The following is a 17,460-nucleotide window of genomic DNA, read 5'->3' on the forward strand; positions in this document are numbered from 1 at the left end:
TTCCCACTGACTCCAATTATGCTCAGGCTCCTTCATGCCACACTTCATTAGATTAGATTAGATTCCCTACAGTGTGGGAGCAGACCATTTGGCCTAACCAGTCTACACCAACCCTCCGAAGAGTAACCCACCCAGATCCATTCCCCTCTGATTAATGCACCTGACGCTAAAGGCAATTTAGCACAGCCAATCCACCTGGCCTGCACATCTTTGGACCGTGGGAGGAAACTGGAGCACCCAGAGGAAACCCATGCAGACAGCCACCTCAGGCTGGAATCAGCCAGGTCCCTGGTGCTGTGAGACTGTAGTGCTAACCACTGAGCCACCGTACTACTCCAAATGCAGCCTTCACGTCAAGAGCTGTGACTCTTATCACACCTCAACTGAAGAACTAACCTTTGAGCCTTAACTGAGTTAACCAATGATAACCCAATTCATGACACTGAGTAGGAACTCTAACCATTTACTTTATGAATCAAGGACCAAGTTCTAATCTCATGGAGATAACATAGCATGGTGTTAGCCATCCTGAGCACATAGTATCATAGTCATAGAGATGTACAGCATAGAAACAGATCATTTGGCCCAACTCGTTCATGCCAATCAGATATCCTAAATTAATCTAGTTCCAGCTGTCCCATATCCTTCTAAACCCTTCCTATTCATATACCCATTCAGATGCCTTTTAGTTGTTGCAATTGTACCAGCCTTCACCACTTCCTCTGGCAGCTAATTCCATACACACATCACACTTTGCATGAAAACGTTGCCCCTTAGGTCCCTTTTCAATTTTTCTCCTCTCACCTCTAGTTCTGGACTCCATGTTGAGAAATAAGGATACGCACCTCCTGCACTGATAGTGACGCAAATGTGTGTTAATTAATTTTCCAGTACGTAATTTGGAAAATCAACCTGAACGCAAAAATGAGAAAGTGAGTGTTTTGATAACCTGTCATACTATTTGAACTGGCAAGGATCTGTTTCCAGGGCCCAAAGTTTGGAAATAACAAATTACACATTAGTTTTTCCTGAACAAGGACACCAGCGAGTGTCAGAAGCCTGTGCATTCCTAAGATTTAATGTAAGCAAATCTATTGAAGGTTTTTAGAGCATTTGCTTGATCCGCTAACTGCATTGTCCTTGACTCATCCACACTCAATGATGATATAGTCCATTCCTTTGCTGAAACATCCCTCACTTTAACAGAAACAAACATTTACTGAAAAGAAAATCAGCCATCGTCAGTCATTTTTGCTTACATTTTCACCCATTATCAAAGGCAAATACCAGGTTAGTCCTCTATTCATCAGCTGCTGCACAGAAGCAATTGGAAGATATGAAATCATTTAGTTGCCAAGCACAAATGCTGCAGTGTTTTATGTCTGTAGCCTTTCAGATATCACAAACAAAGCTTTAACCTTGAATTTGCAATGAATAAAAATCCAGAGTGAAATGTCAGTTATCAGAGGCTAGTGTTTCAGTCAATTATCACTACAGACAATTATAATGGAAATATTGTTGGATCCTAACGTGCAACTCTTTTAAATAGCTCTTTTAACTGATTAAACATTGCCAGGTAGGCAACATACAGATGCATTCAAGACTTTCAGCTATGAAAGTCTTTGTACTTGTTTCGTCAGGATGAAGAAATCTGTGAATCAGTGCTGACTTTTCTTTGTCTTCCCTCTTGACCTTCTGACAGATATGTAGAATAATTTCAGGCAGCTGAGAATCAATCAGTTTCATAAAGGCACTGGCTTTCCTATTAAGCTCATTTCTATTAATGGCACGACTTGAATAACAAGCAAATGATGCTCAACCATTCTGCGTTTATTTCACGTGCACAACATGACAGTCCTCGAAAGGGAACAAACTGACTTTATCCACTTTTAGAAGTCTGGTTGAAAGATTTGCTGTATTAAAATTTAATTTGGATGGAAGTGACTGAGGGATTCAGGACTGTGAAGATTAGGACAACTCCCGTAGTTATAATTGCATGTTCAGTTCGTCTGGCTTGCTGTTATTCAATAGCAGTGCAGTTGCATTAACAGCTCTAATGATAATCTAATTCTCAGATCAAATTCCCATCTTCAATATATTCTCTAATAAAGCTTCCATTGCCTATCTTTTAGCCTTAATTATTGCATCTTATGTCCCTTGATGACCAAATTAAAAGGTACCGGTTGCAATTAAAACCAGGCTCAAGCACTGCTTCTTCAATCCATACTCACCTTGTGAAAAGGATAGATGTCCTCTGATAGCAAGATTTTTCACATAGATTGTGGACACCGGCAGATAAAACATTCTGAAAATACACATTTTTATAATCAAGTATTGATTCTGCTTTCTGACATTTTCGAATTTGAGGGCATTGCAGAGATGCATCTGGGCAAACATCTACAGCTAATGCTGCAGGCTATTGAGTGTCTATTGAATTAATCTGTTGCATTTACAGATTAAAAAAAAACAACCATTGTAGGCGAATTCTGCGAGAGAGATAGAGAAAGCTGCACTTTGTGAGATAGGCGAAGAAAAGTTAGCTTGTGTACAGCCTGAGCTGAGTCCAATTTTACAGACTCTCTTACAAATATCTCACTGTATTGAAAACATTAACAGCTACCACCCATTTGTTTTTATTCATCTCTGACATTTTTCTTTCAGTTTTAAGATGAGGTGATGTAGCAGCAAGGTGCAAATAAAACTGACCTCTGCAAGAAAACATGCCATAAGAATATGATCATGTGTAGACCCCTCTAACCCACACTGTCTTTCATGTTCATCTTCTGCCTCAACTCCATTGTTCAGTCCACTCCCCATAATCATTGGTTCTCTGAGAGATTTCCTCACACTTGCACTTCAATTCCCTCACAATAAAGACCACCTTACCATTTGCCTTGCTAATTGCTTGCTGTACCTGAAGGCTATGTTTCTGTGTTCCTGTACAACAAAGACTTCCTAAACATTGAAAAACTTTTTTAAAAATCCTGCATTTTCTTTTGTTCAAACTCTAACTTTCTAAACTTGCACTCCAGCTGCCACCTTGTTGTCTACTAATTTAACTTGTCTATGTCCCTTTGTAGCCTCCTCACAGCTTACATTCCCATCTAGCTTTGTACTCACAACAAATATATTGGGCAGTGAAGAAAGTTATTTAAGATTACAATGGGATCTTAATCAACTGCACCAGTGGGCAAGGAATGGCAGATGGAGTTTAATTCAGGTAAGTGTTGCAAAACAAGGCAGGATTTGCACAGTTAATGCTTGGGCTATGGGGATTGTTGTTGAACAGACAGATCTAAGGATGTAGGTACATAGTTCCTTGAAAGTGGTATCATAGGTAGACAGGCTGGTGAAGAAGTAATTTGGCATTCTTGCCTTCATTCATCAGAGCACTGATTACAGGAGTTGGGATGTCTTGTTACAGCTGTACAAGACATTGATGAGGCCACTTTTGGAGTATTGCAGACAATTATGGTCTCCTGGCTATATGAAGGATGTTATTGAACTGGTACGGGTGCAAAAAAGATTTACCAGCATGTTATTGGGATTGGGAGGTTTGAGTTATAAGGCTGAATAGGCTGGGACTTTGTTCTCTGGAGCGTAGGAGGCTGAGGGGTGACCTTGTAGAGTTTTATAAAATCATGCGGGGCAATGATAAGCTGGATAGCCAAGGTCGGGGAGTTCATAAAGGAGGTCATAAGTTTAAGGTGAGGGGGAAAGATTTAAAAGGGACCTAAGGGGCAACTTTTTTCACACAGAGGGTAGTGTGTGTATGGAACAAGCTTCCAGAGGAAATGATAGAGGCGGGTACAATTACAACATTCAAAATTCATTTGGACAGCTACATAGATAGGAAATGTTTAGAGGGATTTGGGCCAAATGCAGGTAAATGGGGTTGGTTCAGCCTAGGAAACCTGTTTAGCATGGACAAGTAAGGCTGAAATGTCTGTTTCCATGCTGTATGCCTTCATGCCTCTCTGACTCTAAATTTAGATACATTCTTCTGAGTTTTTTCCTCTGAGACATTAAAATCAATAGTTCACCAAACTAATTCCTGAGATGGGGGTGTGTTCGGAGGTAGAAAGATGAAATGGACTGCACCTGTAGTTTCTGGAGATGACATGACTCAGAGATGACCTCATTGAAACATATAAAATTCTACTTGCATAGGTGGAAGTAATCACTACGGCTGAGACATCCTGGAATCCATCTTTCAACCTATTCAAGCAATGGCAGCCTGGACTTGCCCTTCAATATGCTCGTGGTGGGAAAGCAACCAAAAACCCATGCTTCTCCCAGCACATAGGTGGTGTGGCTGACCCTTCACTGAAAATGCAAGTGCCCCTTTGTATAATATTTATAATGTTCTCATTTTCCTCCTCTGAAGATTGCTCCCACTCTCCTATCCATCACCATCTCTCTTTGCCTCCTACAGATGTTCAGACTGCATCATGCCTGGAATCTGCAGCACACAGATTGCATGTATTACAAGACCTCTACATCTTCATGCAAGCATTGGAACCTTATCTTTAGGAGACCAATTGTCTACTCTTCAGGCCCTGGCTGAAGAATAGGCAGCATTGCATCTACACCTGGCCTGAGTTCAGGGGGTTGTAATAATGGAACCATCCGTCATGGTTGCATAGTGTAGCAGCTTTCTCTTAGTAACCATCTTTGTAAAGCATCCAGTTCTCAAGGTACGGTGGCACAGTGGTTAGCACTGCTGCCTCACAGCGCCAGAGACCTGGGTTCAATTCCCGCCTCAGGCGACTGACTGTGTGGAGTTTGCACATTCTCCCCGTGTCTGCGTGGGTTTCCTCCGGGTGCTCCGGTTTCCTCCCACAGTCCAAAGATGTGCAGGGTCAGGTGAATTGGCCATGCTAAATTGTCCGTAGTGTTAGATAAGGGGTAAATGTAGGGGTATGGGTGGGTTGCGCTTCGGCGGGTCGGTGTGGACTTGTTGGGCCGAAGGGCCTGTTTCCACACTGTAAAGTAATCTAATCTAATCTAAAGTACCGGGCACAAACTTATAAGACGTGCTCTCACCGATCACAGATCACTTGTACATTAACGGAATGGAACTCTTTTCTATTGATTAACTCAGCTGCATTTTGAGCTGGGCCCCTGAGTGCAACATGCCTGCAGTTTATCGTGCCCTGCAGCTGGAGAAAGCCAGCTACATTGGCAAAAGCTACGTCCTGGCCTGCAGCACTGGCGTCATCACAAGGAAATGGGATGAAGTGGTGCCATCTGTCACATCTGTATGTCAAGGACTGAGAGATCCCACAGAAGTTGCCAGTGGCTCCTTGGAAACATAGAACTTAGCAAAGCTGACACCTCGATGGCCATGGATATGTCAGAGAGTCTGCTCCAGCACTTGACATAACTCAATGACAGTGTCCTGGACACTGTCAGATTACAGTGACAACGGGGTGGAAGGGTGGGGAGTGGCTGCAATGTCTTCATGTGGAGTCTGTGCATTATCTGCTGGAGGTTGTACTGGTTCTGAGCTTGCTGACACCTCAGATCCTTTGCATTTCTCTCTGATTTAATTGCACTGCAGCAGTTTGTCGTACTTCCAATGTATACAGAATCTAAGAAATAAACAAGTGCCTAAGAATATGGACAGTCAGCATTTGCATCACTCTCAAATGATGGGTTAGTGAACTGCTCCATACTGTGGGACATGGAGCACTCTGGAAAGGAGGGCCATGGAATAACTCTGCATGGAACTTTCACTTCCGACCTTCTAATGAATGTGGCACAAGTCATATCGCAAGGAGACGGTAGGGGATTGTAAGTGCTATGTGAGGACTGACTCTTTGTCCTCCCAGTCCCACTCAAGAAGGTGTCAGTCCACATAAAAGCAGGTTGCTGAATTCGTACAGATCAAGGTGAGAGGCAATCAGTTCCACACCCTTGTGCAGTCTATAAAATCCTTCATTAGCTTTGTATTTTGTGGCTGTGGGTCGCCTGAGATTAATTCTTCTTCACAGGGGTGACTAACTTCAAACAGCAATGACCAATGGCGTGGTCAAGATTCTTTGTGACCTGGATTTATACCCCACATGGTTAAATATATTTCACATGCACAATGCTATGATGATAAATGACTTCAAACTGTACTCTGCAAGTACGTGATTAATGCAATTGTTCCTTGAAGGATATCGTATCACTCACAACTAAAACCTACACCCAGACAGAAAACAAATCACAAAATCTGCCCACTCCAAGTGTGGTTTCAACTATTGTCCATGACCAGTGTGTACTTATGAATCACCTGAAGGCAGCACTGATCACACTTGGCCCAGTGAAACACAGGCTCACCCTAGTAATTAAAAGCCCATCTCTCCTTCCCCCTGAACTTCCATGCCCCTTCCTTCCTGGCACTCCCTCGCTAACCTATCAGTACGGATTCCCACACTTCACCTGACATTATGTCTTTGGTTCTCAACATTAGTCCCTGATTCCCAGCTCTATGATTGAATCATGTCCACCATCATGTTGCACATTGATAATGCCTGTCTCTACAGTATCCCATTTCTTCCAATGCACTATCACTCTGTGATAGATGTCAAATGTCCCCTCTTCACAATTATTATCCCCTCTGTATCCCAGCTTGTTGCGTCCAAACCCCAGAATTTAGCTGCCCAATTTGCAGTGCGTCAGGATGAGAATTCTTGACTTCCATTGGGCTAATCTCCAGGACTGATTGTGCCCCATTCCTGAAACCAACTTGGACAGACAGCCCCAACCAATGACTGATCAGACCCCTGCCTGATCTGTGCACATTTCTCTAACTCACTTACAATGAATCCCCTGACTGTTTGCACTGAACCTATAGGTTTGGCTGTGGACTGCTCTCCAAGCTCTGCTATATTCCATTTGCCATATTGATTGAGGCCATTTATTCATCCTTTCATTCTTCTCACAAAATTTGTATCATCAGCAAATAGAACAGAACCTACTCTACATCTATCTCGCCAATCTACTACCATTGCATTCCCTTTCCCTTTGCTTTTTTTTTCTGGAAACCCTCACAACCTGTTCCACTTACTGCTCCTCCCCCTTCAACAACAGCTTTAAAACCATCCTTGTCTTGTCTCTTTCAATTCCAAAGAAGAGTGATATTGGATTCAAACATTAACTATGTTCCTCTCTCCACTGATGCTGCCAGACCTGCTAAGATACTTCAGCTCCTTTTTGTCTTTGTTTCACATCTCCAGCTTCTGCAATACTTTGGTTTCATTTGAGAGTTGCCCTTTTTCACGATCCAACCTATCTATTAAATGAGGTTCCATATCAAATGATTGGTGACGAGTGGCTCTTGCAACAAAGATGGTCATCTTCACATCAGCTGAGTCCTGTGAGGATTTGTTGCCACATTATATCATCTTTAGCAGCTTGGCCTGATATCCTATGTGTTTATCTGTCTCAAAGGAGAGAGGCTTGGCCAATTACTGTTTCATCCATGTGACTGGCCACAAGTACAATGGGGTCATTGACAGGATATTAATAGTTGTAATCACCCTCGCTATCTTTGTCTGTTAAGTACCTGTCACTGTGCAGATGTGTGAGCTGTGTGGAAGGCATTACCACCATCATAACTATGTATGTGCATGTGCTAACTAAGCAAATAACCTGGAATAGCCTCAGAGCTGATTCTGCCACCGTAATAACACCAAAAGAACTCATCGTTTCCATAATGTCCACAAAGGAGAACAGTCCTTTAAGAGCTATTTTAGCAATTGTCAGAAAATGTCACTCTTGAAATTAATTGTGCGAGCAAATGCTTTTCCAGTTTGAAAATTTGGAATTATTGAAAAATGGGAAACTTCTAAAGAAGCAGAGGTACCGCTGAATAGAATATGTGATCAGAATCCATGGAATACTTACCGACTGCTCATGTTATTACCTATAGTTGTCTAGTTGTCTAGGTGTATAAGCCTCCCCAGATAAGGAAACAGAAATCCAGTCTTGAACCTTACAATTTGTTAGGGAGAGGGAAATAATTGATATGAAGAATGAAACAAAGCTTACTGCAGACAGTCTATTGTAACAGAGTTCTTGATAATAATAACGGTCTATACTAATAGAGTTCCACTCTAGTTCAGAGAAACAGCGAAATCAAAAATGTTGATTGATGAAGAAGGAAGAAAGGTGAAACCATCAAAGACGAAAGGTGGAAGCTATTGGTTAGACTTGGAAGGGCCCTGAATAAACAGTGCCGTTGCAGAACTCAAAGAAAGAAGATATTCATTGCCTCATTATAAGACGTGGAGGCATTCAAGAAGTAATGACTCAACCAATCCATCATGAAAGTGATTGTGCGCTGTAAGGGTCAACAGTCTGAAGCAAGTTAATGAACACAGAGCTTGTGGCAAAAAAAGGATGTGACATGAGCTGGCTAGCTAATCTGAGAATGCCCTCCCATTACCAATAGTACTTTCTACTAGATACAGTGAAGGATTTCTACTGATCCATGTTCAATTTTGATGAACCAAGCATTTTAGTGAATGGCTTGCTAATGCACTGGCCTATACAGAAAATGGAGCAACCTCATCAATAATCAAGGTTTTTTGTTAGTTTCACAATCAGAAAGGTAATTTCATCACAGCTTCCCAGGACAGAATTCACGAATAATGATTGCTAAATGCCTGTGTGGCTGGTGCCTCACCTCTGGCCCAGCAAATAGTCAGGACTGTGATCTTATCCCCACAGTGACTACCTTTCACGTTTTATTCAGCGATCCTCAGCAGGTTGTGACTGAATCTTTCTGTCCTGATGTGAATGGTTAAATCTGTTAAGATTAGTGTAAGTTGCAAATTTGAATCATCTTATTCTTGACACCCTTGGGAGGTCATCAGTGAATGAAGTGGGCCCTGATTATCTGAGAAAAGCAAGCATTGATGTTTCATGTGCTTTTGTTAACGTGCAGATGAACACTGTTTATTTCAGACAGCTACTGTTTTAACGCTATATCACATGCAGGGTACTGAAGCTGATAGAGCAACTTATAAATGCAACAATGCTACTTACACATTGCAAAGTTCTTTTCGTAATATATCTTAGGCTACTTATTGGAATTATGAGGGATGCCATTTTTAATTCTGAAAACATGGCAAGATTGGGTCAAGGACATTTCCAGTGTTCAAAAAAAAAGAAGCTGAACAACATTCTTACTCCTGTCTGTGAAGGTAATCCCAAAACATCCTTGGCCATTTCATGGTTGAGTACTTCCCTATCTGGATGCTCCATAAATCCTAAGCTTCTTGTCTCCATAGCAACCACGGTGACCAATTGCTAACTTGCAGTTTCAGGCTTGTACTGATTGCATGTTATATGTGTCCATGTTATAAATTGGCTTTCTTCTTCTTGTTATTATAGATTATAGACTAAAGGAAAATGAAGCAGAATGTGCAAAGACTGAGGATTAAATTTATTCAAAGCCTGCTCCCTCCAACGATATAAGCATCAATCTTTATTACACTCATTATACTCTGCTCTGCTTATTTTATTTGAGTTTCAATGAATTAATTAGTTATTTTGAAGTATTTGTAAAATGTTAATTTAAAAGTTGTCAAAACGGGCTCACGAGATAACTGTTAAATAATTAAACGGCCTGGCACAGTTTTCATCTGCTGCCTGCCACACATCATCCATTGGAGTAGGTACATTTTTGACATATTCACAATGCTTTTTTTATTAATTCTGACATAAGAAATTCTCAGATGGAAAAAAAGTACTGCTGAGGATGGTATTGAGCTGCACACACCAACTGAACCAAGAAATGATTCCAGAACTATGTTCAGTTACTTGATGTTCAGGACTATTGTGAAAGGAGTGTCATAAGTAACTTCAAAGTAGCCAAACTCAAAAGGAACTAAAGAAAACAATTTATTTCCAATTGTGAATGCTGTCTAGTGAATGGAAAGTTTGCATATGTGGATATTGAATTTACGTAGCACCTTTCACAATGTTCCAAAACATTTTACAGCTATTAATGACCCTCACCAACATTTACAGTTGCATCATAGAAAGCTTTCTGTCTGGGTGCATTACATCCTGGTATGGCAATTGCTCTGCCCAGGACCATAAGAAACTACAGAAAGTTGTGAACACAGCCCACATCATCAGGCATGCCAATCTCCCATCCATAGACTCCATTTATACTTCTCGTTGCCACGGAAAGGCTGCTAACATCATGAAAGACCCCTCCCATCCAGTAATGATCCCCTACAACCTCTTCCATCAGGCAAAAGATAGAGAAGCTTAAGAATATGCACCAAAAGGTTCAAGAACAACATCTTCCCTACTGTTATTAAACTGCTGAATTAAGCTCTTTAATTTAAAATCTAATGCTGACCTTGCTTTTGTGCACCTCCTGAGCAGCCGTCACCTTGTATGCCTTGCTCTGCATGAACAGCACGGTAGCTCAGTGGTTAGAGGGCAGCAAGGTGACTCACTGGTGAGCACTTCTACCTCACAGCGCCAGGGACCCGGATGCGATTCCTGCCTTGGGTGACTGTCTGTGTATGGTTTGCACGTTCTCCCCGTGTCTGTGTGGGTTTCCTCTGAGTGCTCCGGTTTCCTCCCACAGCCCAAACATGTGCAGTTCAGGTGAATTGGCCATGCTTAATTGCCCATAGCATTAGGTGCATTAGTCAGGAGTAAATATGGGGTAGGGGAATGGGTCTGGGTGGGTTACTCTTCAGAGGGGTGGTGTGTACTTGTTGAGCCAAAGGGCCTGTTTCCATACTGTAGGGAATCTAATCTAAAATAAAACACCCTGTGATCTGTATATCCTTGTTTGCTATGATCTGCCTGTACTCCATGTAAGACAAAAATGTTTCACTATACTTACATATGTGACAACAATAAATCAAATCAAATTTTGAAGTATCATCACTGTTGTAGAGCAGGGAAACATGGGAGACAAATTTCACACAGAAAAATACCACTAACAATGACGTGATAAAGACCAAAGCATTTTATTTGAAACACATTCACCAAAATAATGATGGCAGAAAATTCAATAAGAGCTCTCAATATAAAATTAAGCACACAATTGAACCTGAAGAATTGTAGGCATATGTGGAAAGAATGGGAAATTAGGAGTTCTTTCAAAAAGCAATCAGAAACCCATGGAGGGTGGGGGTGTCGAAATGCCAGATGATTGTACTAATTTAAAAAGATTGAAGTGAAACATTCCTTCTTTTGTAGACACCTCATAGCTCCAGAGTCACATGACTCTGACACTCTCAAGAATTACCACCAATTCCATTTGATGTGATAAATTCTCAGGCCCACATTTTCATTCCTGGTTAGGTATACAGAGGTGAGTAAGTTCTCGGCTTTATGATCCTGGCCATTAAAATGGCTGCTTGTGCTCCTGTTTTCAGCATTGGGGTGTCAGCTGGCTTGGAAATCAAGTCTCCTGTGAAGGGTTAGGGAGACTGTCAGGCACTGAGATGGGCTGACTGTAATGTTTGTGGCACGGTGGCCTCACACTGCCAGAGACTTGGGTTCACTTCTAGCCTTGGGTGACTGTCTGTTTGGAGTTTGGCACATTGTCCCTGTGTCTGTGTGGGTTTCATCTGGGTGCTCTGCTTTCCTCCCACGTTCCAAAGATGTGTAGGTCAGATGAATTGGCCATGCTAAATTGCCTAGAGAGTTCAGGGATGTGTGGGCTAGGTGCATTACTCAGGGGAAATGTAGAGTTGTAGGGGTAAGGGAGTAGGTCCAAGTGGGATATTCTTTGGAGGGTCAGTGTGAACTTTTTGGGCCAAATGACCTGCTTCCACACTGTAAGGATTCGATGACTCCTTACTGGGAGTGCAAAAAGGGGCCATGAAATGTCCTTGGGGATTTGGGTTAAGGAGAATCCCAAGATGTTTTTCACATATATTAGAAGCATGGGATAGCTAGGGAAAGGGTGGGTCCACTTAATAAAAAAGGGCAGAATTTATGCATGAATCTAGAGTGAGTGGGTGGGGTTCATTAACAAGTTCTTCACATCAGTATTCACCAAGGAGAAGGACTTGGATGATACCAAGATTTGGGAGGAGTACGTTGATATTTAGAAGAAAATGGTGTTGATGTCTTGTCAAATATTAAAATATTTAAGTTGTCAGGGTCTGATGGGATCTATCTATCTGTGTAGCCTCTTTCGCCACAGGCAAGGTCCCAGAAGACTGGAGAATAGCCAATGTTGTTCCACTGCTTAAGAAGGGCTAAAGGGATAATCCAGGAAATTAAAGGTTGGTCAGCCTGATATTAGTGGATGACAAATTATTGGCAAAGTATCTTAGGGACAGGATTTACTTGCATTTGAAAAGAGTGGACTTATTAAGGATAGTCAGCAGAGCTTTCACAGGGGAGGTATTGTCTCACAAATCTGATTGAGTTTTTTTGAGGAAGTGACAAAAATAATTGATGAGGGTGGGCAATGGATGTTGTCAACATGAATTTTACTAAAGCATTTGACAGGGCCCCTCATGGTGGGCTGGTCAGAAGATTCAGTCACGTGGTGAGTTGATAAGTTAGATACAAAATTGGCTTGGTCATGGGCGACAGCAGGAAGTTTTGAAGGGGTGTTTTCCTGACTGGAGGTCTGGAGGGATCAGTGCTGGGGCTTCTGTTGTTTGTAAATTATACAAATGATTTGGATGAAAATGCAGATGATCTGATTGGTAAGTTTGCAGGTGACATGAGAGCTGGTGGAGTTGTGGATAGTGAGGAAGGTTGTCAAAGGATATAGCAGGATATAGATCAGTTAGATAGTTAGGCTAAGAAATAGCAGATGGAGTTTAATTTGAACCAGTATGAGATGATGCACCTTGGGAGATCAAATGCAAGAAGAAAGTACACAGTAAGTGGCAGGACCCTTAGGAGCATTGATACATAGAGTGCAAGTGCATGGTTTCCTGAAAATGGCAGCGCAAGTGGATAAAGTGGCAAACAAGGCCTATGGCATGTTTACCTTCAATGTTTGGGGCATTATGTATAACAGTTGGCAAGTCATGTTACAGCTATATAAAACTTTAGTTAGTCTACATTTGGAGTATTATGTGGAGTTCAGATCGCCAAACTGTAGGTAGGATATGGACGCTTCAGAGAAGGTGTGAAAGAGATTTACCGGGATGTTGCCTGGACTGGAGTTTATTAGCTGAAAGGAGAGGTTGGTCGAGCATCAGAGGCTGAGGGGTTAAGTGATAGATGTTTATAAAATTATGAGAGGCATGAATAGATTGGATAGCTGGAGATGTTTTTTTCCCAGGATGGAAATGTGAAATACTAGGGGGTGTGAGTAAGAGAGGGTAAGTTTAATGGAGTTTTAAGTCTCAACAAAGAAATACAATTGATTGATCATCTGGCATTGACCATGGTAGCAGAAAGGCAAAGACCTATTATAAACTGCTGAGGGCTTGTGCTAACATTGGGAGACCTGTCTCGCTGACTAGTAAGCAACAGCCTGACATAGTCATAGTCATGGAATCATATCTGACAGACAATAACTCAGACATCACCTTCACTGTACACGGAAATGTTCTGCCCACCAGCTGAAGACACCAAGCAGGGATGGCAGCACAGTAGTATACAGTCAGGAGGGAGTTGCTCTGGGATTCCTCAACATTGACTCTAGACATCATGACGTCTCATGGCTTAATGTTAAATATGGGCAAGGAAAGTTCCTGCTGATAACCATATATCATCCTCCATGAGTTGATTGGATCCGTACTCATCCATGTTGAGCAACAGTTGGAGGAAACACTGAGGGTGACAAAGGGGCAAAATATATGCTAGGTGGGGGATTTCAATGTCCACCACCAAGAGTGGCTCTGCAGCAGTAATACTGATTGAGCTGGCCAATCCTAAAGTACCTAATTGCTAGACTGGATCTATGGCAGGTGGTGAGGGAACCAACAAGAGGGTAATGCATACTTAACTTCATCCTTGTCTACCTGTCAGCTCCAGGTGCATCTGTCCATGACAATATTGGTAAGAGTAACCACCACACAGTCTTTGTTGAGACAAAGTCCTGCCTTAACATTGAGAATATTGTTCATCGGGTTGTGTGGCACTATCACTGTGCTAAATGGGGACAGACTTTGAACAGAGCTAGCAACTCAAGCCTGGGCATCTATGAGGTGCTGTGGGCCATCAACAGCAGGAAATTGTACTCCAGCACAATCTGCAACTACATGGCCTGGCATATCCTTCACTCGACCTTTGCCATCAACCCTGATTCAGTGGACAGCGCAGGAGGGTATGCCAGCAGCAGCGCAGGCATACCTAAACCTAAAGTGGCAACCTGGTGAAGCTACCAAACAGGACTACGTGCATGCTAAATAGCTTAAGTAGCAAGTGATAGACAGAGTTAATTGATCCCACAATCAACGGATTTGATCTAAGCTCTGCAATCCTGCCACATCCAATCGTGAATGGTGGTGGACAAGTGAACAACACTGGAGAAGGAAACTCCACAAATATCCCCATTGTCAATGATGGAAGAGCCCAACACTTCAGTGCAAAAAATAAGGCTGAAGTATATACAGCAACCTTCCAGCATTACGTTGGCATTAGCAATCCTAGAATTACAGGCACCAGTCTTCAGTAAATTTAATTCACTTCACATGGTATTAAGAAATCATTGGAGACACTGGATACCACAAAGGCTATGGGCCCTCACAATATTCCAGCAATAGTACTGAACACTTGTGCTCTCGAGTTTGCCACTCCCTGAGCCAAGCAGTTCTAGTACTTTTGCAACACTGGCATCTACCTGACAATGTGGAAAATTGTGCAGGATGTTCTGTACACATAAAGCAGAACAATCCAATCTGGCCAATTACTTCCCCATCAGTCCACTCTCAATTGTCAGTAATGTGATGGAAGGTGTCATCAACAGTACTACCGAGCAACACCGGCTCAGCAATAACCTGCTTAGTGACGCCCAGTTTGGGTTCCACCAGGGCAACTCAGTTCCTGACCATATTACAGCCTTGGTTCAAACATAGACAAAAGAACTGAATTCCAGGGGTGAGGTGAGAGTGACAGCCATTGACATCAAGGCTGTATTCAACCAGGTGTGGCATCAAGAAGCATTTGCAAAACTAGAAGCAATGGGAATCATGGGGCAAGCTCTCCACCTGGCACATAGGAAGATGGCCTTGGTTGTTGGAGGTCAGTCATTTCAGCTCTAGGATTTCTGCAGGGGTTCCTCAGGGTAGTGTCCAACCATCTCCAGGTGCTTTATCAATGACCTGCCCTCCATCATCAGGTCAGAAGTAGGGATGTTTGCTGATTATTGAACAATGTTCAGGACTATTCATGATGTCTCAGATACTGAAGTAGTCTGTGAACAAATGCAAGAAGATCTGGGCAATTCCCAGATAGCAAGTGGTAAGTGGTGACAAAGGTTGACAAGTAGAAAATAATATTTGTGTCATTCAAATGCCAGGCTATGACCATCTCTAACCACAGCCTCTTGATATTCAATGGTGTTGCCATCACTGAAACCCCCACTATCAACATCTTGGGGGTTATCATTGACCAGAAACTCAGTGGACTCACCACATAAACAAAGTGGCGACAAAGCAGGTCAGAGGCTAGGAGTACCACAACATGCAACTCACCTCCTGAATCCCCAAAGTTTGTCCATCGTCAACAAGGTACACATCAGGAACGTGATGGAATACTCCCCACTTCCATGGATGGATGCACTTCCAACAACACTCAAGAAGCTCGACACCATCAAGGACAAAGCAGCCTACTTGATTGGCATTACATGCACAAGCATCCACTCCCTCTACCAGTGACTCTCAGTAGCAGCTGTGTGTACTATCTATAAGATGTATCGCAGAAATTCTAAAAGATCTGTTGACATGACAGCTGCCACCTCGAAGAACAAGAGCAGCAGATACATGAAAACACCATCACTCGCAAGTTTCCCTCCAAGCCACTCACCATCCTGATTAGAAACATTTTGCTGCTCCTTGACTGTTGCTGGGTCAAAATTCTAGAATTCTCGAAAGGCATTGTGTTTCAACCTACAGCAGTTCAAGAAGGCAGCTCACCCCCACCTTCTGAAGGATGGGGAATAAATGTTGGCCAGCCAATGACACCATGTCCCATGAGTGAATAGAAAAAAAGACATGCGATGCAAGTTTCTTTTAGATAGAGAGTAGTTGATGCCTGGGTAGATTATCAAGCAGATATGATAGCAACATTTTAGAGACATTTAAACAGACACAGGCAGTGAATAAAGGTTATGGACAATGTGCATGCAGATCGGATTAGTTTAGAATGGTAACATGGTTGGTACAGACATGTTAGACTAAAGGGTCTTTTCCTGTGTTCTAATCATTTATGTTGGTAGGTTTACACTTCTTAACAGGTCATCACAGGTTTATACTTCTTAACAATCTGGACAAGCGTGACATTTCTTCATAATTCTTGACAGGTCTTGATAGTTCATGTTAGGTTTGACACTTCCTGGCAGGTGTAGAATACTTTTCTGAAAACATCAAATGTTAGAGATCACAATGGGTCAGACAGCATCCATGGAGAGAGAGCAAGCTAATGTTTTGAGTCGAGATGACTCTTCATCAGAGCTGATGTGAAATGTGGAGGAGGCGGTTCGTCAGGGGGGAGGGGGGAGTGGATGTTGGGACAGTGAGTGTATGGTGCTGGTGGAGGAAAGATGTTGAAAGTTCAGATTAAGTGATCAGAATGTGAGAATGGCAGGACAATGGTGCATCTAACTGTTAGACTTGGAAGAAGTCCCACTGGGGTGAAATGGGGGTGGGAAGGCGAGAGAAGACATGGTGACAGAGAATGTAACATGCTCACCATCCAAGAGCCTAAACAGTTTTTCCAGGTGAAGTAGCATTTCACCTGTACCTCCTCCAATCTTGTGCATTATATTCACTGCACCCGATGTGGCCTACTCTACACTGGAGAAACCAAATACAGACTAGGTGACTGCTTTGCAGGACACCTCCAGTCCATGCTGAAGCATGACCCTGACCTTCCCATAGCTGGTCATTTTAACACAGCGTCCTGCTGGCGTGCCCATGTGTCTGTCTTTGACATGCTGTTCCAGTGTTCCAGTGAATCACAATACAAACTGGAGAAACAACATCTCATCTTCAGACTCGGCACTTTACAGCTTTCTGGACTTAATATTGAATTCAATGCTTTCGAATTATGAACCCACTCTCATCCCATTCCTTTCTTTTAGCTTTACTTGTTCCATTCGCTGTCAACATGTTTTCTCACCTCTCCCCTCCCCCATCCCAGTGGGACTGTGTTTTTTCCAGTCTAGCAGTCAGACACACCATTGTTCTGCCATTTTCACATTCCGATCATTTGATCTGCCCTATCAGCAGCCCTTCTCCCCCAGCACTCCATCCTCCATCTCTCTGCCCATTGCATGAATGCTGCCCCCTCCATACT

The 17,460-nt window shown here is 42.5% G+C and overlaps 1 pseudogene; it reads left to right on the forward strand.

Moving 5' to 3' along the window:
• Positions 1-5,135: 5,135 nt before the first annotated feature.
• The window catches only part of LOC148150007 (liprin-beta-1-like), a 48,240-nt pseudogene continuing 35,915 nt past the window's right edge, over positions 5,136-17,460 (forward strand).

Source organism: Chiloscyllium plagiosum, unplaced genomic scaffold, assembly GCF_037043375.1.
Source record: "Chiloscyllium plagiosum isolate Xiang-an unplaced genomic scaffold, Cpla_swu_hap1 HiC_scaffold_5, whole genome shotgun sequence".
NCBI classification, from domain to species: domain Eukaryota; kingdom Metazoa; phylum Chordata; class Chondrichthyes; order Orectolobiformes; family Hemiscylliidae; genus Chiloscyllium; species Chiloscyllium plagiosum.